This window comes from Canis aureus, chromosome 5, assembly GCF_053574225.1.
Source record: "Canis aureus isolate CA01 chromosome 5, VMU_Caureus_v.1.0, whole genome shotgun sequence".
NCBI lineage: Eukaryota > Metazoa > Chordata > Mammalia > Carnivora > Canidae > Canis > Canis aureus.
Genome location: NC_135615.1, coordinates 53,530,449 through 53,554,040, shown reverse-complemented (window position 1 = coordinate 53,554,040; position 23,592 = coordinate 53,530,449). Strand labels below are relative to the sequence as shown.

The following is a 23,592-nucleotide window of genomic DNA, read 5'->3' as shown; positions in this document are numbered from 1 at the left end:
GTGTGTATACACACACACACACATAGTATCCCTACAATCTGACTTCTCAGGATCTGTTCAATGACAATCACTGGCCCAAGCCATCCCCCACCCCTACATTACTGCAGCAGCCTCTGGACCTGACTGGCCACTGGTTTCTCTTACTGCTCTACCTGGACCCTTTTCCACAAGCAGCCATCATGACCCTTTGAAAACCTAAGCAGTTCGTATTACTGCCCTTCTCAAATCCTTCTAATGGCTTTCATCACACTGGAGTAAAAGCCAAAGTGGCCCCCACACACAAACTGGCCCCCACTTGGCACTCCAGAGTCATCTTCTCTAACCTCTATCACTTACTACTGTAACCACCCACTTCCTCCCTGCTTGGAGACGAATGCACCAGGCCCTGCTCCCTCAAGGACTCTGAACTTGCTGTTTCCTATGCCTCTTCTCCCAGATCCAAGTGCCCTGCTCCTTGACATCCATAAGTCTTTGCTGGAGCCTCACCTTTGCTGTAAGGTCTTCGAGATCATGCTATTTAAACTGCAACTCCCCACCCACACTTTATCGCCCTCTTTCCTGTTTTATTCTTCTAACACTTACCACCATCCAAAAGTGTGTGTAATTTACTGATTTCTTTTTACTGTCTCCGTTCCCTAAAATGGAAGCTTTGTGAGGGAATTAATTTTTACGTGGGTGTGCACTACTATACCTAGAACACAGCCTAACAGAAGATGCCCAATATTGATTTGTTGAATGAGTAAAACAAGTCAGTGCAAGAAAGAATATAACTAAATGTTAAACTATAAAAAATTGAAAATATATGCTATATCCTACAACCCAGCAATTGCACTACTAGGGATTTATTACCCCAAAGATACAAATGTAGTGATCTGAAGAGGCACCTGCACACCAATGTTTACAGCAGCAATGTCCATGATAGCCAAACTATGGAAAGAGCCCAGATGTTCACTGATATGAATGGATAAAGAGGTGGTGTGTACACGAATGTATGTATGTATGTATGTATGTATGTATACACACACACACAATGGAATACTACTCAGCCATCAAAAAATGAAATCTTGCCATTTGCAACAACGTGGATGGAACTAGAGGGTATTATGCTAAGCAAGGTAAATCAATCAGAGAAAGACAATTATATGATCTCACTCATATGTGGAATTTTAAGAAACAAAATAGAGGATCAGAGCACCTGGGTGGCTCAGCAGTTGAGCATCTGCCTTTGGCTCAGGTCCTGACCTCAGGGTCCTAGATGGAGTCCCACATCAGGCTCCCCACAGGTAGCTGGCTTCTCCCCCTGCCTATGACTCTGGTTCTCTCTGTGTCTCTCATGAATAAATAAATTAAAAAAAAAAAAGATTACAAAACAGAGGATCACTGGGGAAGAGAGGAAAAAATAAGACAAAACCAGAGAGGGAAACAAACCATAAGAGACTCTTAATCATAGGAAATAAACTGAGGGTTGCTGGAGGGAAGGAGGGAAGGAGGATGGGGTAAGTAGGTGATGGACATTAAGGAGGGCATGTGATGTAATGAGCACTAAATATAAGACTGATGAATCACTAACATCTACCTCTGAAACCAGTAATACGTTAATTAACTGAATTTAAATAAATTTTAAAAGACATACACAGAATATAAATGGAAGCCCATAGCCATATATCTCAGTTATAAGCCCAGCAAACTATTAAATAAAATTTGTTCTATGGGACGCCTGGGTGGCTCAGTGGTTTAGCACCTGCCTTCGGCCCAGCTTGTGATCCTGGAGTCCCGGGATCAAGTCCCACATCAGGCTCCCTGCATGGAGCCTGCTTCTCCCTCTGCCTATGTCTCTGCTTCTCTCTGTGTCTCTCATTAATAAATAAATAAAATATTTAAAAAAAATTTTTTTTAAATGTGTTCTATTCTCCTATCTTAACAGATACACTTTCCTAACAACCTGCATAGTGAGATTCAAAATGAGAATTCTTAGAAATGGATGAGAATGTGACATCAGAGGATGGCATCAAGGGGAGAAGCAATCATAGCCTCTGAGCTGTGGACTGTCCCCTTGCCTTCCCAAACCCAGCTCAATCCAACACCTCTATCCACACATTTGTGGACACCTAGATTGCATTCCAGACTCCATCCACAGCAGCTATTGACTATCCCCAAGCCTAGAAGTTTGCACTGGCCCAGTCTGCTTCTGGAGACACACCTGGAGAAGAGGACCACAGAGGTCCTGGAAGTGGGTGCAGGGCCATCTAGGGGGAGAATTCCAGGGTCCTCAGTACCAGAAGCATGACCCTGAAGGACTGGTACAGGCTCTAGGTGGGTACATGAGGAACACATGCTTGGACAAAGGCCAGAGAGGATCTAAAGAATATGGTCCTTCTGTCCTAGTGATGCAGAAACGACTGCCCCAGAAATTTCCTCATGTCTCTTAATGATCCCAAGGAACTACATAGGAAAACCAAAGTTATACTTCTCCCAAACAAACAGCAATAGACTCTTACTGATTCGGAGGAATTCCATTTCAGCCACACCTCAAAAAAAAATCATTCAGGAGAGAGGGAACACATCTTTCATATAGAAGAATTCAAGAAACTGTAAATAGATGACCTGCCTTCAGGAAGTGCAGCTTAAATGCCAACCCCACCCTGCCTTGAGCATGGGCTGGACTCAGTAATTTGCATCAAAAAACAGAGTACAGAAAAGTAAAATACTAACTTTACAGTGGAGAAACCTGGCAAACCCTACCTTAACAAATGACCAAGGTTAATCTCATTAGTAAAAAGTCATGTTGATTTCATGTGCCCCCAGTAACATGTTAAGTTGACAAGTAGGGACATTCTCTGTGGTTTGCTTCCCCACACCCATAAACCCAGTATAACCATGAGAAAAACATCAGACACATTCAAAATGAAGAGCATCGAGGGATCCCTGGGTGGCTCAGCGGTTTGGCGCCTGCCTTTGGCCCGGGGCGTGATCCTGGAGTCCCGGGTTCGAGTCCCACGTCGGGCTCCCGGCATGGAGCCTGCTTCTCCCTCCTCCTGTGTCTCTGCCTCTTTCTCTCTCTCTCAGTGTCTATCATAAATAAAAATAAATAAATAAATCTTAAAAAAAAAAAAATGAAGAGCATCGACAAAATGCCTGGCCAGAACCTCTCAAGACTGTGAAGGTCCTTAAAAACCAAAGAGAGACTAAGAAACTGTCACAGTCCAGAGATTCAGGAGACATGACAACTAATTCCAGTGTGGTATCCTGGGTTGGATCCTGGCACAGAAAAAGGACATTAATATGGAAACTTGTGAAATACATATAAAATCTGGATTTTACTTAATAGTACTGTAACAATGTTGATTTGTTAGTTCTGACAAATGTACTGTGGTAATATAAAATGTTAACAATGGGGAAAAATGAGTGAGGAATGTTTGGAAACTCTGTATTCTCTTGGCAACTTTTCTACAAATCTAACATTACTTCAAAATCAAAGTTATTTTTAAAAATGTTCATCCACAGCATCAAAGAATCACAGTACATCCATCATTCTGTCTCTCTGGGGCGCACATTCACTCAATGGAACAAAGGGATGGCATTTCCCAGGTTCAGCATGCTGATTTGGAGCACTTTTTCATGAGATCTCGAAGATGCCAATTCTCGTGGTCAAAATCCGTCTGATCCCACAGGGGCACATAACCAACAGTGCCTCAGAACATCAAGATGTGTCTGTGAGTATTCCAAAGAAAATAAATAAGGTTTAAAAGAAACAGAGAAGGGGAAATTACTTGTGGCATGTTTACAATTTGGAACAGCATAAAATAGGAAACAAATGACATATATAAAATTCTGGTAATAAACTTGAGAAGAAATACTAAAACAGACCACAGAGACCTTAACATACTGCCCTAGAACATTCAGCTGTAAAGTGTCCTCCTGGCAAGCCCACAGTAGGCACTACTCAAAACTGGAATTGACCGTAAGCATACGCTCTCACCTGCCTCTACCATCAGGGAGGGGACACTGGGAGTTTGCATAAACTCCACAGGTCAACTACTTCTAAGAAAAGCATTGGGTTTATCATGGGAAAGTAGCACAAAAACATAGATCTTGCCATGTATCGGGTTCCATTCACTCAAAAATCCAAAGAGAGCCTGTTGAGTCTCATGAACATAAATGTATAGGATTTGATAGTAAATAAAACATATGACTTTAAGCATTTACCACAGTTGTAAACTTTCTCCAGGCACAAGTAATGATATCTTTCCACATTAATTTAGGTACCCTTCAATTAACCCCACCATGTTTTAAGGGAGCAATATCATGTAACTACGTCAAGCTGCTCCGCTTGAAAAGAGACTATCAGGAAATTTGTCAGTACCTCTTTCGAAAGCCAAATTTTGCTCTTCCACTGGGATTCTAACTACTGAGAAGTTTTTTGGGAAAGTGTTTCATTAATTATAGAAAACTCCAAGCCTTACAAAATGTGGCAGCAATTCAGAAACCCCATTTACATAGGATTAGCTACTTTTGAATAGATGTTTCAGCTTCCATCTAGGACTTCATTGTGAGGCCATCCTTTCTCAGATAATCAAAGCAAGAGAAAGAGAACATGTATGTGTATTGAGCACAGCCTATGTGCTATGAATTTCATGCACTTGCTTTATTCATCACCCCCCCTCAATCTCTATGAGGCAGGTATGATCTTTCCTCTACACACTAGGTAACCAAGACTATGAGAGTTTAAGTGTCATAGATAAGACCACATCTTGGGACTGCTAGCAAAGGGATTTGAACTCAGCTCTGTTTTCTATTAAAGTGAAAAATACGATCATTAAGCTATATTGCCCTGGAAATAAGCTGAAAGACAGCAAGAGACTGAGAGATTGAGAAAGAGAGAGAAAAGGAAGGAGGGAGGGAGGGAGGGAGGAAAAAAGGAGGGGGGGCAGGAGGGAGAGCCAATTGGAATGAAGATTATCTGCAGACAAAATTGGAAAGGAGCAAAGTTTCTATTTTTCTGGCCATGTTCTGCACGCTTGCTTTGCCCTCCTCCTCCTCCTCCGAACTTCCCTGCCTCAGAAATCACCCTTGTGGGTTTACAATTCTTTCAGTCGCAATTAACAGAAACCCCAACTCAAAATGGCTTAGATAATAAAGGATATTTTTTAATTAATTACTAGAGGATCCAGAAATAGGGAAAATTTCAAAACAGTCTCTATCCTGGGCGCAAACAAGGAGGCGAGGCTCTGTTTGGTCTCTCATCTCTTTATTTCATATTCTTAGTGTTGTCTCTATCCTGAGACTGCCCTTTCCCAGGGAAGATCTCAAGGAGAAATGCTTCCTAATTTGCATCCAAAGAAAGACATGTTAGAGAGCAAGACGAGACAGTGATATGGCACTATGGCCAGAATAATCCAGAAAAATCCCAATTCCATGTTGGCCCAGTAAACACTGCTCCTCATCCTTACCCCACCAGCCTCCATCTCTCACTTCCAGCTTTGTGGTTTCCTGGGGAAAATATGTACATAGGAAAATGGAAACCAGGAAATAAAAGCTCCACCCTTACCACTTGCCAGGTGCACATCACCCACAAAGCAAAACTCCTTGGTAAATTCAACCAGAGTCCCTGATGGAGGATGACTTCAGGACAGTCTTTCCCTTCTAGCCACTAAGTTAAATATAATGAGAACTTTCCAATACTTAAATGTTTCTATGAGAAGAAGAGAAAGACCCCACTTGCCTGGCAACATGGTGATAAAAAGAGCAAGACAAACAAATCTAGGGCCAACCTCTTGTTCTAAAGATAATTTAGATGGAAGCAGCAGATAGCAACGACCACGGGGTGGCATTTCTCTCACTAGAAAATGTGGCTCTTTCAATGTCCTGAAATCTGACCAAGTCATTTCAGCATAGCTTCCTCTTAGAAAGGGAGCTACATTCTTATTAGGCTGAGGTTCAGAAGCAACTACTTCCTAGAAGCTTTCTAGCTTCTTAGGGGGGTGGGATGAATGACCTTTCTTATGATACAACTAGGACAAGAAAAGTCACTGAAGGACTAGTGAGGGATGCAGCTCTTCATCATCATGCTGGAGAAATGTGGCCTTAAGCAAGAGGTCAACTCTGCTCAGTGAAGGCACTGACAAAATCCATAGGCATCTGTAGTAAAGAAGTTTGTTGTAAAACGTCTACAAGTAACTCCAGTCTTCATAGCCAGGCTACTCAGAGCTAAGAGGCTATCACCTATTCGATAACTACTCAACCACATTCCTTTTCTCTGCTTTAGTTTGGTCATGTGCACGGTGGGAAGAGGTGGGACTGGCTTAACTCTAAGGTTTTTTTCCCAGAGGTCTCAAACATTGAAAAGGAAGGGTATTTACATATAAACACGGATTCAAATGTTACCTGTTAAGAAGTAACACATATTTGTGTTACTTATTTGTGCATTACCTTGCTCAACAACAAAGGTAAGTCTACTATTATTTTTTAAGCTCAACTGAGAAGACACTGTGCCTTCAAATTATATGTAACACCTTCTGTTCAGAAGATCTACGAAAACATTTAAGTAAGGGATCTAATGGGGATGGAGTCACTCTCATGCAAGAGTCCAGTAAAGAAATAAGATCTTGGCCACCAACTCGGGTCTGTAAATTATTCCTATACTTATGTGAATTAATAGACTCAAACAACAAAAACAAGTTATGAAAATTAATGTACTGGGTCTACGGAAACATTCTAATAATATTCTACGTCCAGTTTAGCTTTTGGTTTACTACAAAGGTGAAAATATTCCTTCCAGTTCGTTTTCTCTTTTCTCAAAGAGTATGTCATTCTTCCACACCTCAGCATAAGTTATGCATTCAATATGTCCTTGATTCTAGTGCTTTTCCCTCCATGACCAGTGATTTTAAAAATCAGCCACAAGGTATGGTGAAACAAACACAGGATCAAAAGAACTAGGTTCAAGGCCCCATTCCTCTACTTAAAAGGTGTGGGACTAGGCAAGTGACTTCTCTAATATAAAGGGAATGATTACATTTACCATACTGGGTTGCTGTGAAAATCATTTGTATTTATTTACACCTCATGGTCTTTTAGAAAGGACTTAAGACAAGTACCGTGAAATGTAAGATACAACATGGCAGCTGAAATGGGACTGAGGAAAGACAGAAAAAAAACAAAACTTGTGATCTTGTGATAAAAAATGTATCTGGAAATAAAGTTAAAATAGTTCATTGCATAAAGATCTAAATATCTGCTACAAGAAGGTAAGCCACATACTGGACGGCTGGGGACAGTGAAGGTTATCACAGCCAGAAGAATGCCTGGGAAGGTATCAAGCACCATGGCTATTGCTTGTTTCTCTACAAAAAGCCTAGGCTTTGATATGCCAACCAATCTTGGTGTGACCACAGGCTCTGTGTCAGAACTTCGACTTCTCTCATCCCTCTAAAGAGAAGAATAAATCCCACTTTGCAGGGTGGTGGATCCCTGAAGTGCCTTACCTGTGGCAGGCACCCAGGGAATGTTAGCATTCTGCTCCTTTGTTTCTCTTCTCTCTCCCTTCTCACTTCTGTATGCCCTTTCTGCTTACTTCAGGTAGCAAACATTCCTGTGAGAAATTGTTTCTAGTTTACTAAATTATCTTCTGTTTACCATCATTTTATTTATACTTATTAACAGCAATGTAATACCCACATCAGCCTTGAAGAGTTGCATACATCTGAATTTGCTAGAAAATTTTCCTCTCAAGGTGTCAACAATAACAACGCACAACAGAAAAGTACCTTTAAAATTTGCCCTGAAACACACAGAGCCATTAATGTCACATACAATATAGGAGAGATGATTTCTTAACAGAAGGTTAATTAGTTCTCTCCCATAGGATGGCACTGCCGTAATTAAACCAATAGCAACAAGGAAAAAATACACCCCTGGGCAATTGAAGACATTCTGACAATAATGAGAAATGGCAGTGGGCACTGGGTACCACGGCTGCTTTCTAGTTGCTGTTGTTTAATCATCATTGGCACAAGAAAGCAAGTCCTCCCGTGCCAGATAACATCTGCTCCTGAGAGCGCCCTGTTTTAAACAGAAAGCAGTATTTCAGCTTTATATGAGACCTTTCTTTACAATCTCTTTGTAAATGAAAGCAAGAAGCTCCAAGTGTGGATAAAACCTCAGTATCTGAGGTTGTATGGTGCCATATATCATTTCTACTGGTAATGATCTGATTAATAGCATCTGTTCTATGACCTAATTATAGGCAAAATCATGCGTATTTCTGACAGGGAGGGAGGAATGGAACCTGCACATATTAGGAGCTTACCTGAAGGGGCAGATTCCCCTAAAGGAGAGTGCCAAACAGGACCCCTGCAAAGGCTGCTGTTGTGAGTGCTCAACCTGCTGACATGGCTGGAAAGTGCTTTTTTTGGGGGGGGGGGGGAAGGGGGGCTCTAGAGGTAACAGTAGAGGGAGAGGGGGAGAGAGAATCTTAAGCAAGCTCCATGTCCAGCATGGAGCCTAACCCAGGGATCCCTCACAACCCTGAGATCATGATCTGAGCCTAGATTAAGAGTCAGGTGCTTAACCAGTTAAGCCACCCAGATGCCCTGGAAGGGACATTTTTCTTTTCTTCAATTAGACATGGTGAAAGTACATAATTTCCCCTAGGATACTTTTCTCAAAACCCTGGATAGGGTCTAGGGAAGTGGTATTAGGCAGCTTGAACTCACTGGGCTATCTTTCAAAAGGGTGTAGGGAGTTTAAAATTCAAAGGAGAAAAGCAGTACCATGTGGTCACACATCTCTACATCATCACCCCCTAGAGACTGGGCATGTTGGTGATATTACAGCCTCCCACTTCCTGTACATTCAAGTCTCCAATGTGCTGGGAGGTGACCATGGGTGTCCAGTCCGACCTTGTCCACTACCACCTTTAAGGCTCAGCTGAATATTTGGGGGCTTATGGCTGAAAGCAACAAGGGAAAATAGAACCAAACAAAGATGGCTGCTCAGAACATGTAAAAACGGTTTTAAAAGTCTTTAGGCTGATTTCAAGAATACTGTCTCTCTGCTAAGCCTTAGAAGGTCAGAGTAGTAACAGTTCCTAGGACCTTTACCAGGAGCCTACCATAGAAATGCTGCTGTTGAATATGCAGAACCAAAAGAAGAGTAATACTTCTCAACCTAAAACTTGGCTCCATGGAAATCTGAATATCCTGTAATTCTCTCCAGAAGCACTTCTGAATCCTCTCTCTCAGTTACCTGGGCTTAGCCTAGTTTTCAAGGTTGCATAAGAACCAGAGTTTGCCAAGCAAATAAAGAAGTTTGCTCAGAGGAAGCAACTATGCAAGTGGTTATGGTTTCCTCAAAGATCTAGGACATCAGCAGACATCTTCAATGGTCTATGTAATGAGGCAACCTTGGAATGTACCTTCAGTAACACCAAGAAGTTGTAAGTCAATGCCTGTCTCAGATGATTCCCCACATATGCATGCAGAAACATTCACCTTCTTGGAGGTTATTTATAAGAATCTGCATCAAGATGCGATTCAAAGCAAGGTGTCAGAATGCTTCTAAAAAGCTACAGAGTTCTGTGGTAATTTAAGTATACCCTTAGCTAATTCTGGATAATTTACTAGAAATTTCAGTTCTTAATCAAAACACACAAATTATTAAATTCAAAAAGTGTATGAAGGCTACAACAGAAATTAGGATATAATCACAGAACTCTTGGAGCTTAAAACCTAGCTGAAAAAGTGAGAGATATAAAATGAACAGCCTGAATATAAAGCAGGATGTGATAAATGCTATAGGATACTATAGCAAATAGGCACCAATCTTGTGTAGGCGTATAGAAAGAGGAAAACAAACAAAACTTGGAGATCTATTATTCCATCTCCAAATAATACGATACTCCCTCTACACACACACACACACACACACACATACACACACACACAAACCCATAAAGTTTCTTATTCTTCATTGATTGGGTCCTAATCGATACACTATTCAAGTCAATTATTCATTTTGTGGCCTAATGCTATATGCTATATTACTTTCTCAAGTAGCCACAGCTATAAATTCACCAAGATAACTAGGCCACTTAAACAAATGAGATGACCTGGTAGCCTTGTAAACCCAGAAAGCAAACCTAGTCTTCAAGATGGAAAATGTCTTGACATATAAGAATTTAATTTTGCTATATTTAACCAATTGTACTCTTGGGAGGAATGGGAGACTCTCAAACATAAAGTTCATTGAATCTAATCTCAAATTTAAAAATACATAACATCAAGACAAAACCCCTAGTTTGGGCCTAAACCAAAGACCATTTAAAACTCAATTTAGCCCTCAATATTTATTAGTGATTGAGAAAATACAGTTCTCATTCACAATATGTGATATTTTGTCATTCAAGTTTTCCACAGCCAATTATTACTTACCCTCCAAAATAGCACAGCACATGTGAACTAAGCCATCACATAGGGACTGACATAAACAAAATCACTACCAAGTAACAAATAATAAGTCCCCTTTCCTTTACCCTTTACTTTCTGTGTTCCTTCTTTTTACCTTGACAAGGGAATTCTTCATAAATAGGAATGTGATCAAGTATGGTAAATGATACTAATCTTGGATAGGCCCCTTTTCACTGTGTTGGGATATAAAAACTAGGTCACTTATCTTTAAATATTCTAATTAAATTACTTCAAATTTCCTTATCAAGAATGAGTGACTGACTGTCTTCTCTACCTTCAAAAAGTCCAAGATTCCAAGAACGTTTACCCAGCAAGGAATCAGTCCTAGTGATCATCTTGTGGAAAGAAAATTCCAAAATCAACCTGAGCATCTTCCATGGAATGACCAACTTATGTGCTGCTGCCATTGCTGAAACCATTACTTGGTGTTGTTGAAAGAGCAACTCAGCACAATCACCACAACTGCTAGAACAGTGCATGAAGTCAGTGTTTCCTTCACCCTGCTGACACTGGGCAACCCAACAGAATAAAGATCTCAAGGAGCTGCAGTGATCTAAATGTGTGCCCACCTGGGGCATCTGAGTGGCTCAGTTAAGTATCTGCCTTCAGCTCAGGTCATGATCCTGGGGTCCTGAGATCAAGGCTCGAATCAGGCTTCCTGCTTAGCAGGAAGTCTGCTTGTCCCTCTCCCTCTGCAGCCCCCCTTATTTGTGCTGTCTCTGTTAAATAAATAAATAAATAAATAAATAAATAAATAAATAAATAAATAAATAACTTTAAAAGAAAATAAGTAAACATGTGCCCACCAGTATTGGATTGTTTATGCTGCTTAGGCCTTGGGTCTTAGACATATATCTCGTCCATTGGTTCCTAGCCACAGAGCCTCAAGCAATGGCTCAGGATGTTCCCATGGGTGGAACACCTGCTGTTACTGGTATTACTGTCACCACCATGACCAATGGGCCTCCATGTCAAAAGTGGCCAAGACGGACCCTTGCACTGGCTGCTGCAGCTGTTTCCCAGGGTGATCAGTTACACAACACAGAAGTACAAGAGGGTGAACAATTCTGAGACACCTCTTCATAAGGCTGCTTTGAAGACATCCCACATGACAGAGAAGTCACCTGTGCTTGGTGACTGAAGCTGTGGTCTGCTCTGTAACACATCCCCTGTATTTTTCTCTCCCTCCCTCCCTGCCTCACATCTTTTTATCTCTTCACTCTCACTTCCCCTGGAATGGTACTCTCCCCATAAAGCACAGGCAAGCACAGAAGCTTTTTCCCCTCAGGCTATTTTCCAGCAAATCCGGGCTGAGAATCTACCTCTGCTGATGAAAGGGAAACATCTTTTTTTCCCAGTGAAAAGAGAAAATCTTTTTCCATATATGTTACATGCAACTCTATTTACTCTATATCATTGTAGCCAGGGCTCCCAATACTATTGCAGTGTGTTACAATATACTTTCACAACACACACACACACACACACACACACACACACACACACACCATTTCCCTCCCTCCTCTAGTCTCAAGAGCCACCTTACTTCCTGTCATAAAAGGACTACTTTTATTTCCCCTCAGAGAAAATCTCAGCTTATTATATGAGGTGATGAGAAAATCATGCCCATTCAGAAGTCTGAGTTAGATGACTACATGGCTCTCCACTTTCCTTTGACTCACAACAGGACATCACAAGGCAGATCATGATATGGAGATATGTTCCCCCTCATTACTATTCAGCAAGGACAAGGCCTACTAGAAGACATTTATTCAACTCTCTTCACTGTATAATTTGAATGGCAAATGAAGGACTTTCTCACCAAAGCCATCCAGTCCCTTTTTTCTTTCCTGACATGTTGTTTTTAATTACCTGGCACTGAATTACTTTCTTAAAAACCCTCTGGACACATCTGAATCTAACCTGGATGAAACTATTATGTGGGGAAGGCAGAAAGGGGAATGGCTACATATTAGTTGGTCAAGATACTCCGCACAGATTCACTGGCAGAAAGCCTACTCCTAACCTAGGATTTCATTCAATAACTTCCAGCTATTGCACACTGAGCACTTACTATGTGCCAGGTGCTAGCAAAAAAGAGAAGTAAAAATCTTTCTCTCTATTCTGCCCACACTAGAAAGTGGTAGGATCTTGTTTAGTGTGCTTTGTTATTACCAACATCATAAAGTTTCCTGTTTTATAATAAACATGGAAACAAACTCACATCACTGTTATCATTCTGAATGCATTTTGGAGAGTCATACAGACATGTCTTTTTACACAGTTACAATCCTTGTTTTTGAAGTAATTTTCAATAAATATTGTCACATATATCATGTGTTTGCATGAATCTAAATATTACCATTTCAATAATTGTGCTTAATAGTAATTTTTATCCTCCTTACTGTTCCAATATACCTTATTAAGATGACAACCTCCTACTAGGGTCAACAGCTTATCAGAATAGAGCTTGAATAGCCCCCTGCCCCCTGCCCCCTGCCCCCTGCCCCCTGCCCCCTATTCTAAGCCTTACCGATATATATATATAACACTTCACAGTGATGAGGAACCAGGGTTACTTTACTGATCATCATTTGGGTGGCAGTTCTCTCTTGTATGTACTTACTGGTATACTTCACTGCTATGGACATTTTTTAAATAAATCATTCTTTCTTTTGGGGGGGTGTATTACTCAAAGTAAGTGTGCAACTATTATAGCATGCCAGATCACCACCTAAAAAGGCTAGAAGAAGAGAGAGGCCATTAACAAAGCAATTAATGTGCATGTGTTTGTGTCCCCTAGCCCACTAGGGGTTGGCAGCTATTTGTCCTAACTCAAGTGGTTTGCATTTTAGTGTCCTCAGTTATTTTCAAAGCTATGCATTTATTCCACGTGATGTTTGACTTTCTATATTTCCTTCTACGTAAGCCATGTATATGTATTCACATTCTTTCGCACTTAGAAAATGTAAGATTTTTTGTGAAACAAAAGGAGTAAAAGAGGTTTAGGACATGGTAGAGCTTTTGGGCTCTGGATGTCAAGGACAGAGTCCTAACCATGGGGCTCAGGTCCCAAGAGGAAGGGGACCAGATCAGAATTCTACACCAGAACAGCCCTACCTTTGAAATGGAAAACCCACAGACCTCCAGCTAAAGGAAGGGAAATTCCCCAACTTTTGTGTCGGTCCCTAAAACACAGTCTAGATAGCCAGTCATTCTTACATGAGCTGGCATTTGCAAAGGCCATTTCAAACATGCCTCACAGTTCCCTAGTTAATCTGACCACCCTCAATTTGCAAAGAAAGGAGCTAAGTCACAGAGGGTTTTTGGTTGAATGACTCACAGGGCCAAAGCCCATTAGTGGGAGAGCTGAAGGCAGGAGGCAAAGCTCCCGAACGCTTGTCCTGGGCCTGGGGAAAAGGGGCCACCCTGCCTCCTTATTGTGTCCATCAAGAAACAGACAGCCAATTGTGACCTCCCCAACTTCCACAAAAGAGCAATTTGCTGCTTTGCCAACTGTGGGAGATGAATAAACTGGACCTTGTGCTCAGAGTATGCTGAGCCCAATTTTCTGCAGCAAGCTAAGAGCCGCCCAGCATGCTCGCCCGCCAGATCACAAGCAGATTGAAGCCCCTGGGTGGTAGAAAGTCCTCTCATGCAACCAGAAATGGCTTGGTATGAAAGCAGGAGCCAGTAGCTTGGCTATTCCCTTCACATTCCGAAAGAAAAGGAAAAATGCATAATGCATAAAATCCAATTTTTTTAAGGTAAATTAATTCTACTTTCTGAATCAGACATTTGGATTCACTGACTTTCCAGAAGCTTAAAGAAAGTATCAAAACACCTAATCAATTTAATAGCCGCCCCCCCCCCCCAATTTGCTTAGCCAGCTTTTTGCCCAACATCCATGTAGCTCATACATTATTAGTAACCAAGTGACCAGATGTTTGGCAATAAATGAGCATTTTCTAAAAATGCCAGGGACTCTAAAAACCAGTTCTTCAATGTTCTGGCTTTTGTATTTTATACCACCCAAAAGTGAAAAAAGAAGGCAGACCTGTCTGCTCCCAAACTAACCCTTTCCAACTCATTGCAAGGCAATTTGGATGCTACTTAAACAGCTAGTCTATTCTCCCCTTCAAAACCAAATGAGATTCTATTGTCAGAGTTTTATTTCACTTTCTGGCTATTATTGAATAGATATATTTTTAAAGGGATAATGGATCATGAAAAGAAGACCAAGATTTTATGAAACCAAAGTTCACACACTTCCTTGGAAATTTATTGCCAAGTGTATACAGTGAGCATCTTGGTGATGGAGGCATCTCTTTAAAAGCCCTTCCTTTTAAGTTTTTTAATTATTCTAAGCAAATAAAGCAGCATTTACTCTGGGACTCGTCTGAAGCCAGGGGCAGAGAGCCACAAAGACTGCCCATGTTACTGGGGTCCTAGGCCACCTCTTCCTGCCTCCCTTTTGCTGCCCTGCTCCACACAGGCAGACTGCAGACTGCATTTGTTGCTGGAAAATCCCCAAACTTTACCTTGACTTTACCGTGAATATATCCCTAAATTCTGAGAGTTTCATCCTCCAGATCTAGTAGCCAACAGGGGAAATGCCTCTATTCTGATTAGGCTCTCAATAAACCAGCTCTTGTATGCATACTGCGCCCAGAAGGGCAGGTGCAGGGAGGCAGACTGCTTAGCATGGCACTGGCCGGCTCACATATGGCTCAGGCTGCTGTTCTCTTTAGCTTCCATGGACCCTAGCACAGGAGGCAATAATCCAACCAGCATTTATCGAGAGCCTGCATGCCGGCTTGGTTTTATGTGTAGGGGATACAGTCATGAACAACAAAGACAAGGTCCTTGTTCCAGTACAATTTATTTTCTGGAGGGAAACAGACAATAAACAATAAAATAATAAATAGATGTGGCCATGGCAAGCATTGTTAGGGCCCTGGTGAAAGTCAAACTGGATGACATGAGAGTGAGTGACCTGTATCACACTGGATTTCAAGGGAGTCCTCTCTAGGGAGATGACAATGGACCTCCCCGTGGCCCAGTGATGATGGCAGAAGGAATAAAACATGTAAAGACAATGGAGATAGAATGAGTGGAGGGTAGAAGTACTTGTGGCCTTAGAGAAGGATCCATGAACTCTACCACAATCATCTCAGGCTGTTAGCCTTACCAGCTAACAGGTACCTAGGAGACCAACTATCCACTGAGACCCATAGCAGAGGGCCAACTGTGGCCCTGAAGGCAATCTCGCCCAATCTTTTATTTTAAAATCAGAAAGCAAAGGCTCAGAAAGACAAAGAGTGATTTGCCCTAAGTCACATGGACTCAGCTAGGTGGTGCAAGCTCAGGAGCAGGGTGGGGGCTATGAGTATATAGTAATGGTCTAAAGTAGAATAGCCTTTCTGGAACCTCTAAAAACACAGCAGGCTACTCACACACACAAAACAGGGAAAGAAGACCCTGAATTCTCATAAAAGGTAACTGCCTACATTGGTCAGGCCAGGTCATGGTCCCATAATAGTAACTTCAAAATGTTAGCCACTTAAAAGCAATGCAGGTTGCTGATCACAGGTGAGTAGAAATGGTCCCTTTATCAGAGTCAAGTCACCATCTTGAACGTTCCCCAGAGAAGACAGCACTGGAAATCTCATATTGGCAATGAAATATTCCAACTCAGAGGCGATGTCTATCCCTTTGCTCACAATTCATTGGCCAGGTCCACTCAAATGGTCTCTCCCAACCATCAGGCTAGGACATGTAGCCTACATACACACACACACACCCAGGAGAGAGAATGAGAAGTACCTGGCAAATTGCGCTTGTGACCCAACACAGTGTTCTATGTTCTACAGGCTGCACCGGCAAAGAGAAAATCCCCACAGGACCAAATGTCAGACCTTTCTTCTTCCATCCCAGAAAAGCTGGGGCACTATCCAGAATTGGAGTAACCAGAAAATAAGATGAGGAGAGACATACCCCAGAGGTGATCACTGAGTGTTGCTGTCAACAGTAGGAGGGAGGGAACAGTTATGGTTGGCTCACAGGGAAGAATGCCATGCTAAAAGCTGGAAGTCAGTTCCCAGGGCTCTTGGGACTTTGGATCTTCGATGTAAGAAGTCCTATCCTATTAGCAGTAGGAACCCTAATACATCTCTTAATACATAGTAGTAGAAAGTCTTCATGTTGTTTTTAGAAGACTGCTTCAGTGGTGAGCAGGCTCCAGAAAAGAGTCTTGGCTGTTAACAGAGAATCTGCTCACCTCAAACCTTCTAGAGCTTTTTCCCTGACAGATAAGTCTATCTCAACAGGTAAACTCAATCCTATGCACTGCCTAGAACAGTAAATACCAAATAATACCTACCTACATGCTCATACCAACTAGACCCTGCCTTAGAAGTAGGCATACACAGACGTGCTCCCTGAGCACACCTCTGGCACCTACTGCCTCTCCTGACCTTCGGGTTCTCATACAACCTGGTGAGGACTACACTACTGCTGCATCTGGTACAAGCCACAGAAAAATGCCACACACACACACACACACACACACACACACACACACACACACCTTCTCAGTGAGAGCTCACCCTGTCTAATCCAAAGGTAGTGTGAACAGGGAGGAACAAAATTATCTTCTGTTCTCTTTTTGTCTCAGCAGGAACCATGACAAAGATTTGTGAACAAAGGCCACAGTGAGAGGAGGTTGCAAATTCAATCCAAGAACCCAGCACTTCAAACCACACAAGAGAGTTCTAGTCACATGAACCCCAAGAATCTGTTTGTTATTTTCAAATCTTCATAATCTGCCTGCTTTTTCCACATACATCACTCTCTTAGAATCCTCTTTACCAATGCCCCCCTAAAGAAAGAAAAGCAGTCCAAAATTGCAGACTTAACAGCTACTGAATTTTTCACCACTTTTCCATGGAAATTGTGCCAAAAAAGCTGGCTTTACAGCAGGACAACAAAATGGGCTCTGCCTGTTGGACTCTCTCTGTATGAAACACTGGAATTGTTCTTAAGGAAATTCCACCCAATGACCTTTTTCAGCACATAATTGGAGTGTGAGGTTTTCTTAAGCCCTATGCTAAGATGTTTCTGGTATAAATCCATTGGCAATCTGAAATCTCCTGTGATTACTGGAGATTGCTGTGCCCCTTCTCAGAGTTCAAAAGGCAAGCAGGCGAATACTGCTGGGCTTTGGGGACACGCAGCACAGATGTGTTTGCCAAACTAAAACGCTTTCTCATTAGAACTACACAAAATCTGCAATTACTGGTCTGCTGAGGCTTTTGAGAGAATTCCTACCCATTTTCTTCACCTCACAAAGAACCTGCAGGAGTTCACAGACCACCCCTACCCCTTGCCCCCCATCTGGCTCAACTTTGTCAAGGCTTGTTTTAATCGCATTAAAATGTCACATCTGGAGGATAAACTTTTTCATGGGGTCACACATATGGCCTTTAAGGGGGATTTTTAATGCTGACTCACAAGCTGTCTTCTGTTTGAGGTAAGATTCTGGTGTGGTTTCTATCCACTGGTTCTCTCCCCCACCACTCACCCCCACCTTTCCCCCTCTACATCACCCTTCTACCTCCTTTCCCCCTGGCACTTGGCCTACAGCTTCACCCATTTCACAGCAGGTGGTGTGGGGGACTGACTCTGTAGTTCACTTCCTCCAGCGAGTCATCCAAGAGGACTGGATTTACCAGCTAAGAAGTAATTGTTCAGGACTGATATACTCCTCTGGACAGCCCTCCAAATTCTCACTCTTTATAAGGTTAGTTCCCACCCAAATATCCCTCTACTCAGTGTCACCTTCCCAGCTGCATATGAGAAATGCCTTTGTGCTAATGTGAAAATGGGTAGTTGTGAGTCACTGGTATAGACTATGAGGTCATTATCACCACCCTGGTTGTAGCTAACATTTTTGAGGGCATACTCTATGTCAGGCACTAACATAGTCCTCTTCCTATATTTCATTCAATCCTAAAAAACAAATGCATGAGGGAGAAACTATTATTAGCCCATTTTACAGATGGGGACACTGAGGCTCGGGGAAAGTAAGATAATTTACCCAAGCTGATGCATGCAGGTAGTGATAGAGCCAGGATAAAACGCAAACATTCTGACTCCAGAACTCATTATCTTATCAGCAGTCTTTCAAAGTTGACCCACAGAAAAACACAAAAGACATCTCCCCAGAAAAGGATGTTCTCATGACCTGTGCACTCCACCCACTTTCTGTTCTCTCCCTCTTTCCTTCTGAAAAACAAGAGCACTCACCCACCTCACAGAATGGCAGAGATCTCAGAGAGGGAGAAGGCAGCTCAGCCTGAAGCCCAGTATAGCCTTGACTTTCATATAAAGTCTGGCTATCAGATTTGCATCCACCATCTATGTGAAAAGAAGGCAGGCAGAGCCCAGCTTTCACAGTCTTCAGCTCCTCTGGGACCTGTTGGGATCTTCATTTAGAAAGTAGATAGGCGTGCATCCTGAAGGAAAGACCAGTCCCCACTTCCTGTTATATGAGGATGAACACCAAACCCTCTCCAAAGCCAGCTTTAAGTTCCCATGTGGCTACTACACATATCCAGGGTGGAGTCTGAGCTCCAACCTTGGCAGTCAGGATGTGTGGGTTACTGCGAGTAACCAAACCTCTCTGAGACTTGGTTATGTGGGGATCGAGCTGTTAGAGTCCTGCACGTAGCCCATGGGGTAGTGCACAGGCCCTGTCACAGGCCAACTCACGATGCTTCTTTCTCTGAAGACTGTTGCTCTGCCGTGCTGGACGTGGCTCCAGTGAGCCACACCGTAAGGCTCTCTAAAACCTATCAGTTCCATGGCTCCTCATTGGTTCTGACTCTGTGACCTCTGACATCCTCTCTGGTTCTGGTTTTGTCTGTATCCTCATCCCTGACCTTTGCTTCACCTCTCTCTTTCCCAGTACCATATTCTCCTTCCCCAGTCAGCCTCTGCCCTTGGGTCCGCCTTGCCAGGCCATGTGTACGCATGTGTATGGGGCTCCTCCATAGCACGAAACTGACAACCACCAAACCCACAGAAGGTCCAAAGCAAAGTTAGCTGAGTAGCTGATCTGTTTTGGTACACCCATCAGATGTGTCCAATCTGTCCCACTCCTCGGTTATCTCCTGGACAAATCATGGCACTGCTTCCCTCAATCTCACACTCTGAGATTTTGAATAGTATTTTACGGCAAACAGAATGAAGATCAAATTCTTGCTGAGGTACTCCAAACCACCCCCATCCTTTCCCTTGACCCACCTCTGGCTCTCCTCTCACCACACTTCTCTGCAGAGACCTGCTATGATCAAACAGAAACACTGCCAGCCCCTGTGCAGACACTGGTGTTCAGCACAGTGTTTTCAGGACCTCAAGTTCACTGGTAGACTGCAGAGGCTCTCTAAATCCCTTCCCCTAAAGTACTCAATTCTCAGACACGAAAGAGTAGGGGCTCATTTCATAGCAACAGAGGTAGCAACATTTTTTTAACCTTCGTGCGAGTTATCTTTGAGTTTGTACTACCTTAAAATAATTGCCACTTCGTTTTGTCTGGCATCACCTTGACCTCTGCTTCAGGAAGACTATCTTTGGTCCCTGGGGTGGCCCTACACTGTGGAATAACAAGTGTCTTCACATCCCTCCAGCCCATGCCAAAGAGTCAGAATGATTCAGTAATAAAAACCTCCTAAAGCCACAGTTGCTACAAGTGAGAGAACATTTATGAACGAGATTTTTCTCACTGCACCAACATCAGGAAGTGAATCATTGAACCTCCCACCTTCCAGAAATTCCCCCCTTTAGATCTGCAGGGTTCACCATCCAACAGTTTTTATATCTAGCAGGGGAACAGGAAGGCAGGTCCCCCTATGGTAGGTGTTAAAATAAACAGGCTCGGGCAGCGTGAAGAACCTCATTTCTCTAAGAAGAATCTGAGACAGAGAAGGAAGCATATGGACATAACACAAAGGTTTTTATGCAGTGCCCTATTATAGAGGTCAAACCCAATTTACAAATTATGACATAAACTACTATGTGTCTCTATAGAGAGCCACAAATCCTTTTTTGAGTTTTTTTTTTTTAAGTTTATGCCACTATTTACTATAGGCTGGAAGACAGGAACTGAGAAAACTCAAACATTACTGAATTTACAGATGCCGCAGAAGCCTCCCAAGTCCTGTTTTTACAAGTTATACATATTCTCTTAAAGGCAAGTAAGTTCTGGCCCATACTTAGCAACTTCCAGAAAACTCCATTCCTCCATGTTTTCCTGTTTATTCCTGCAAATGGAGCTCAAATGATACATGAACCCCTAAAAAAGAACCCACTCCCTTGCATTTATGTGTATATCTACATTCCTTTAGGAAGGGAACTTGTACATTTCATTAAACACCAAAAGGATTCAGAAACCCAACAAAGGTCAAGGACTCATAATTCTAAAAGGAGGTCTTCTTCATCCATCCTTTAGGGCAAAGAAGTAGATCAACTAGCCCAAATGGATGTCCAAGATTCCATGGATTATTTACATTGGGAGAGACTCCAGATGTCTGCAATCTGTACCTTCAATGCTAAAATTAGGACCTTAACTACATTATATTCAAATTATCTGGATTAAACTAAAAAAAAAGTATTAATTAGACACCTACTTATGCCAGGATTGTTCTAAGCATCAGCGATATAACTGGCATTCATCACCACAGCTGGGTGGGCTATCAAACTACTGAAGATCTTCCATACTCTCCCAACCAACACCTCTTCCTTCTGGAACCCGTTTGCCCCCCAAATCCTTCAACTACAGAGTGAACATGTGGCAATGCAGAGGGTGCCTGGGATGTACCCATGTTCAAGTCAGTGTCTGTGTGGACTGACTGGGTCACAGAAACTGGTAACATGCTGAATATCACCACTGGATAGAAATAATGAGCAAAAACTGGACCACTTCTTGCTGTCTTTTACTTTACAGCCTGTATTATTCAGGGTACTTAATAGAAGCTGCTATGAGGAACAATCCCCAAATCTTAGTTACTTAATACAAAAGAAGTTTATTCTCATAGCCCCAGATAGGCTGGGAGTGTAAATGTCAGGACCCACGTCTTAATGTGGATTACTTCCGTGACATTCCATAGGCCAGGACCCACACAGCTCACTGAATTGCAATAGAGGCTGGGAAATGTAGTTTTCCTCTGTGCCCAGTAGACCACACAAGATTAGTAAACATCCAGCCATCTCCGGCAGAGTCTGAACTTAGTGCCTAGTACCCCACATGGCTATTAATCAAACCATCACACCAATAAATGTAAAATGCTACCTGTGACAAGCCCCCCCCCTCCATTAGCAGAGATCACATAGAAGGCCCTGTATGTTTTACAGCTGTGCTTCTCAAAGATTAGGTGTATCCAAAACCGCAACAGCTCACCAAAACCTGCTCTGTTGGCCCCCATTCCAGCACTTCTGATTTCTGGTAGAAGGCCTGAGCAGGTGATTTCTAAGAGGTTCCCAAGTGATACTAGCACAGTGCTTTGATTCCCAAGCCAGGGTTTTTCCTGCCAGATCAGCAAAGAGGGCCTGAACCCAAAACTCTCTCCTTTCTCCAGCCTGGCACTTATAAAGGGCTTCTATCCTCCCTGCCAGATTCTCAGTTGCCCCATTGAGATTCTGGCATTTTAGATGGTATTGCTAGCATCTTGAGGTGAGGTGGTTCCTGGGCCCTTCAAGGCTAATTGCATCTCACTAACAGCTGTCTTTAGGGCCCCTTCTCTCACTCTGCCTGCTGTCCTTGCCCAAATCCAGATCTCTCCTAAGACAAACAGGACCACCAAGGCTGCATTTGGGGGAAGTCCTCTCCAGCCCTCCTCCTTTCCTTTGGAGCTCCTGTCCTTTCCACACTCATAGCAAAACCCTGTGTACAACAACCCTCACTTTCTTTCGGAATGTTAGCTCTGGCCAGAAGGAAACACATAATATTTTATTGTAACCAGGAACTAGCGAATCAAATTTTATCTGAAATATTTACTCTTTGGTTTCTCTTAGAATATTGACTCCCTGCAGATGTCAGTGAATGGTGAACACACTGCCTGCTGTATCTGTTTCATGTCTAGACTTCTTTGCTTGTCTATGTTCCACAAGCAACCAGTATAGGGGAGTCAGATTTGAGTCTAAACCATATCACTCTCTTTGGCAGCTGTATCACCTTGGGTCCCAGTTTTCTCATTGATGAAATGGGGATAGCAATGTCAATTTCACAAAGCTCCTGTGGTAGGCAAATGAACTGGGAAAACCCCAAGCATAAACAAGGCTGAACCTCAATCTGTAGCCTATGGTATATTCTTTAGGTGTATCATTTGAAATGCATGATCAAGATCAAGTGCTGGCAGCAATAAACAGTACATGAGCATATATATTTTTACACCATATCGCAACTCTAGCTGTGGGACCCTAGACAAATCACTTAACCTCTCTGTGACTCAAGGGCCTTTGACACCAGTAAGAAGGGAAATTCAGTTGCCATCTTGTTTCTTCTGAGGGTGTTCTGCAACCAGATAGGAAAGAAGATGAAATTCTTTGAACTTCTTGAAAAGTATCCTATATATGGGAACCCTGGGTGGCGCAGCGGTTTGGCGCCTGCCTTTGGCCCAGGGCGCGATCCTGGAGACCCGGGATCGAATCCCACGTCGGGCTCCCGGTGCATGGAGCCTGCTTCTCCCTCTGCCTGTGTCTCTGCCTCTCTCTCTCTCTCTGTCTCTCTGTTACTATCATAAATAAATAAAAATTAAAAAAAAAAAGAAGACTATCATTTAAAAAAAAAAAAAAGTATCCTATATAGTCAAACCTATGATGATATAAACCTATCATATCAAAAACTGAACTAAATAGACTATTTGTTACAATCTTGTTTTTCTAGTTGAAAGATCGATCTATCTCCTAAGAAGGGTTATATCTACAAATAATACCACTGCAATTTTAAATGGGAGTTTGGTTTTTGGTTTTTCTTTTGTTTTGTTTTAGTTGCTTTATGCCCAGTTCAGGTGGGCCTGAACCTCAAAAGTTTTAATCTGAGATCCAATTCCTAAATATTTAGAAAGTT

General features: G+C 42.4%; 1 protein-coding gene across 22 annotated transcripts in view; it reads right to left on the bottom strand.

Moving 5' to 3' along the window:
* Positions 1 to 23,592, bottom strand: part of LOC144314196 (uncharacterized) — a 492,303-nt gene that overhangs the window by 391,273 nt on the left and 77,438 nt on the right. For 20 of the 22 annotated variants that reach the window (XR_013379994.1, XR_013379980.1, XR_013379993.1 and 17 more), the window contains one exon: positions 7,485 to 7,591. The exons of 1 other annotated variant lie outside the window; for it this stretch is intronic. The gene's annotated coding sequence lies outside the window, so the exon portion shown is untranslated. Of the gene's footprint in view, positions 1 to 7,484; positions 7,592 to 18,777; positions 19,075 to 23,592 lie in introns of those variants that run through there. One more of the 22 variants, XR_013379991.1, reaches the window with a different exon arrangement.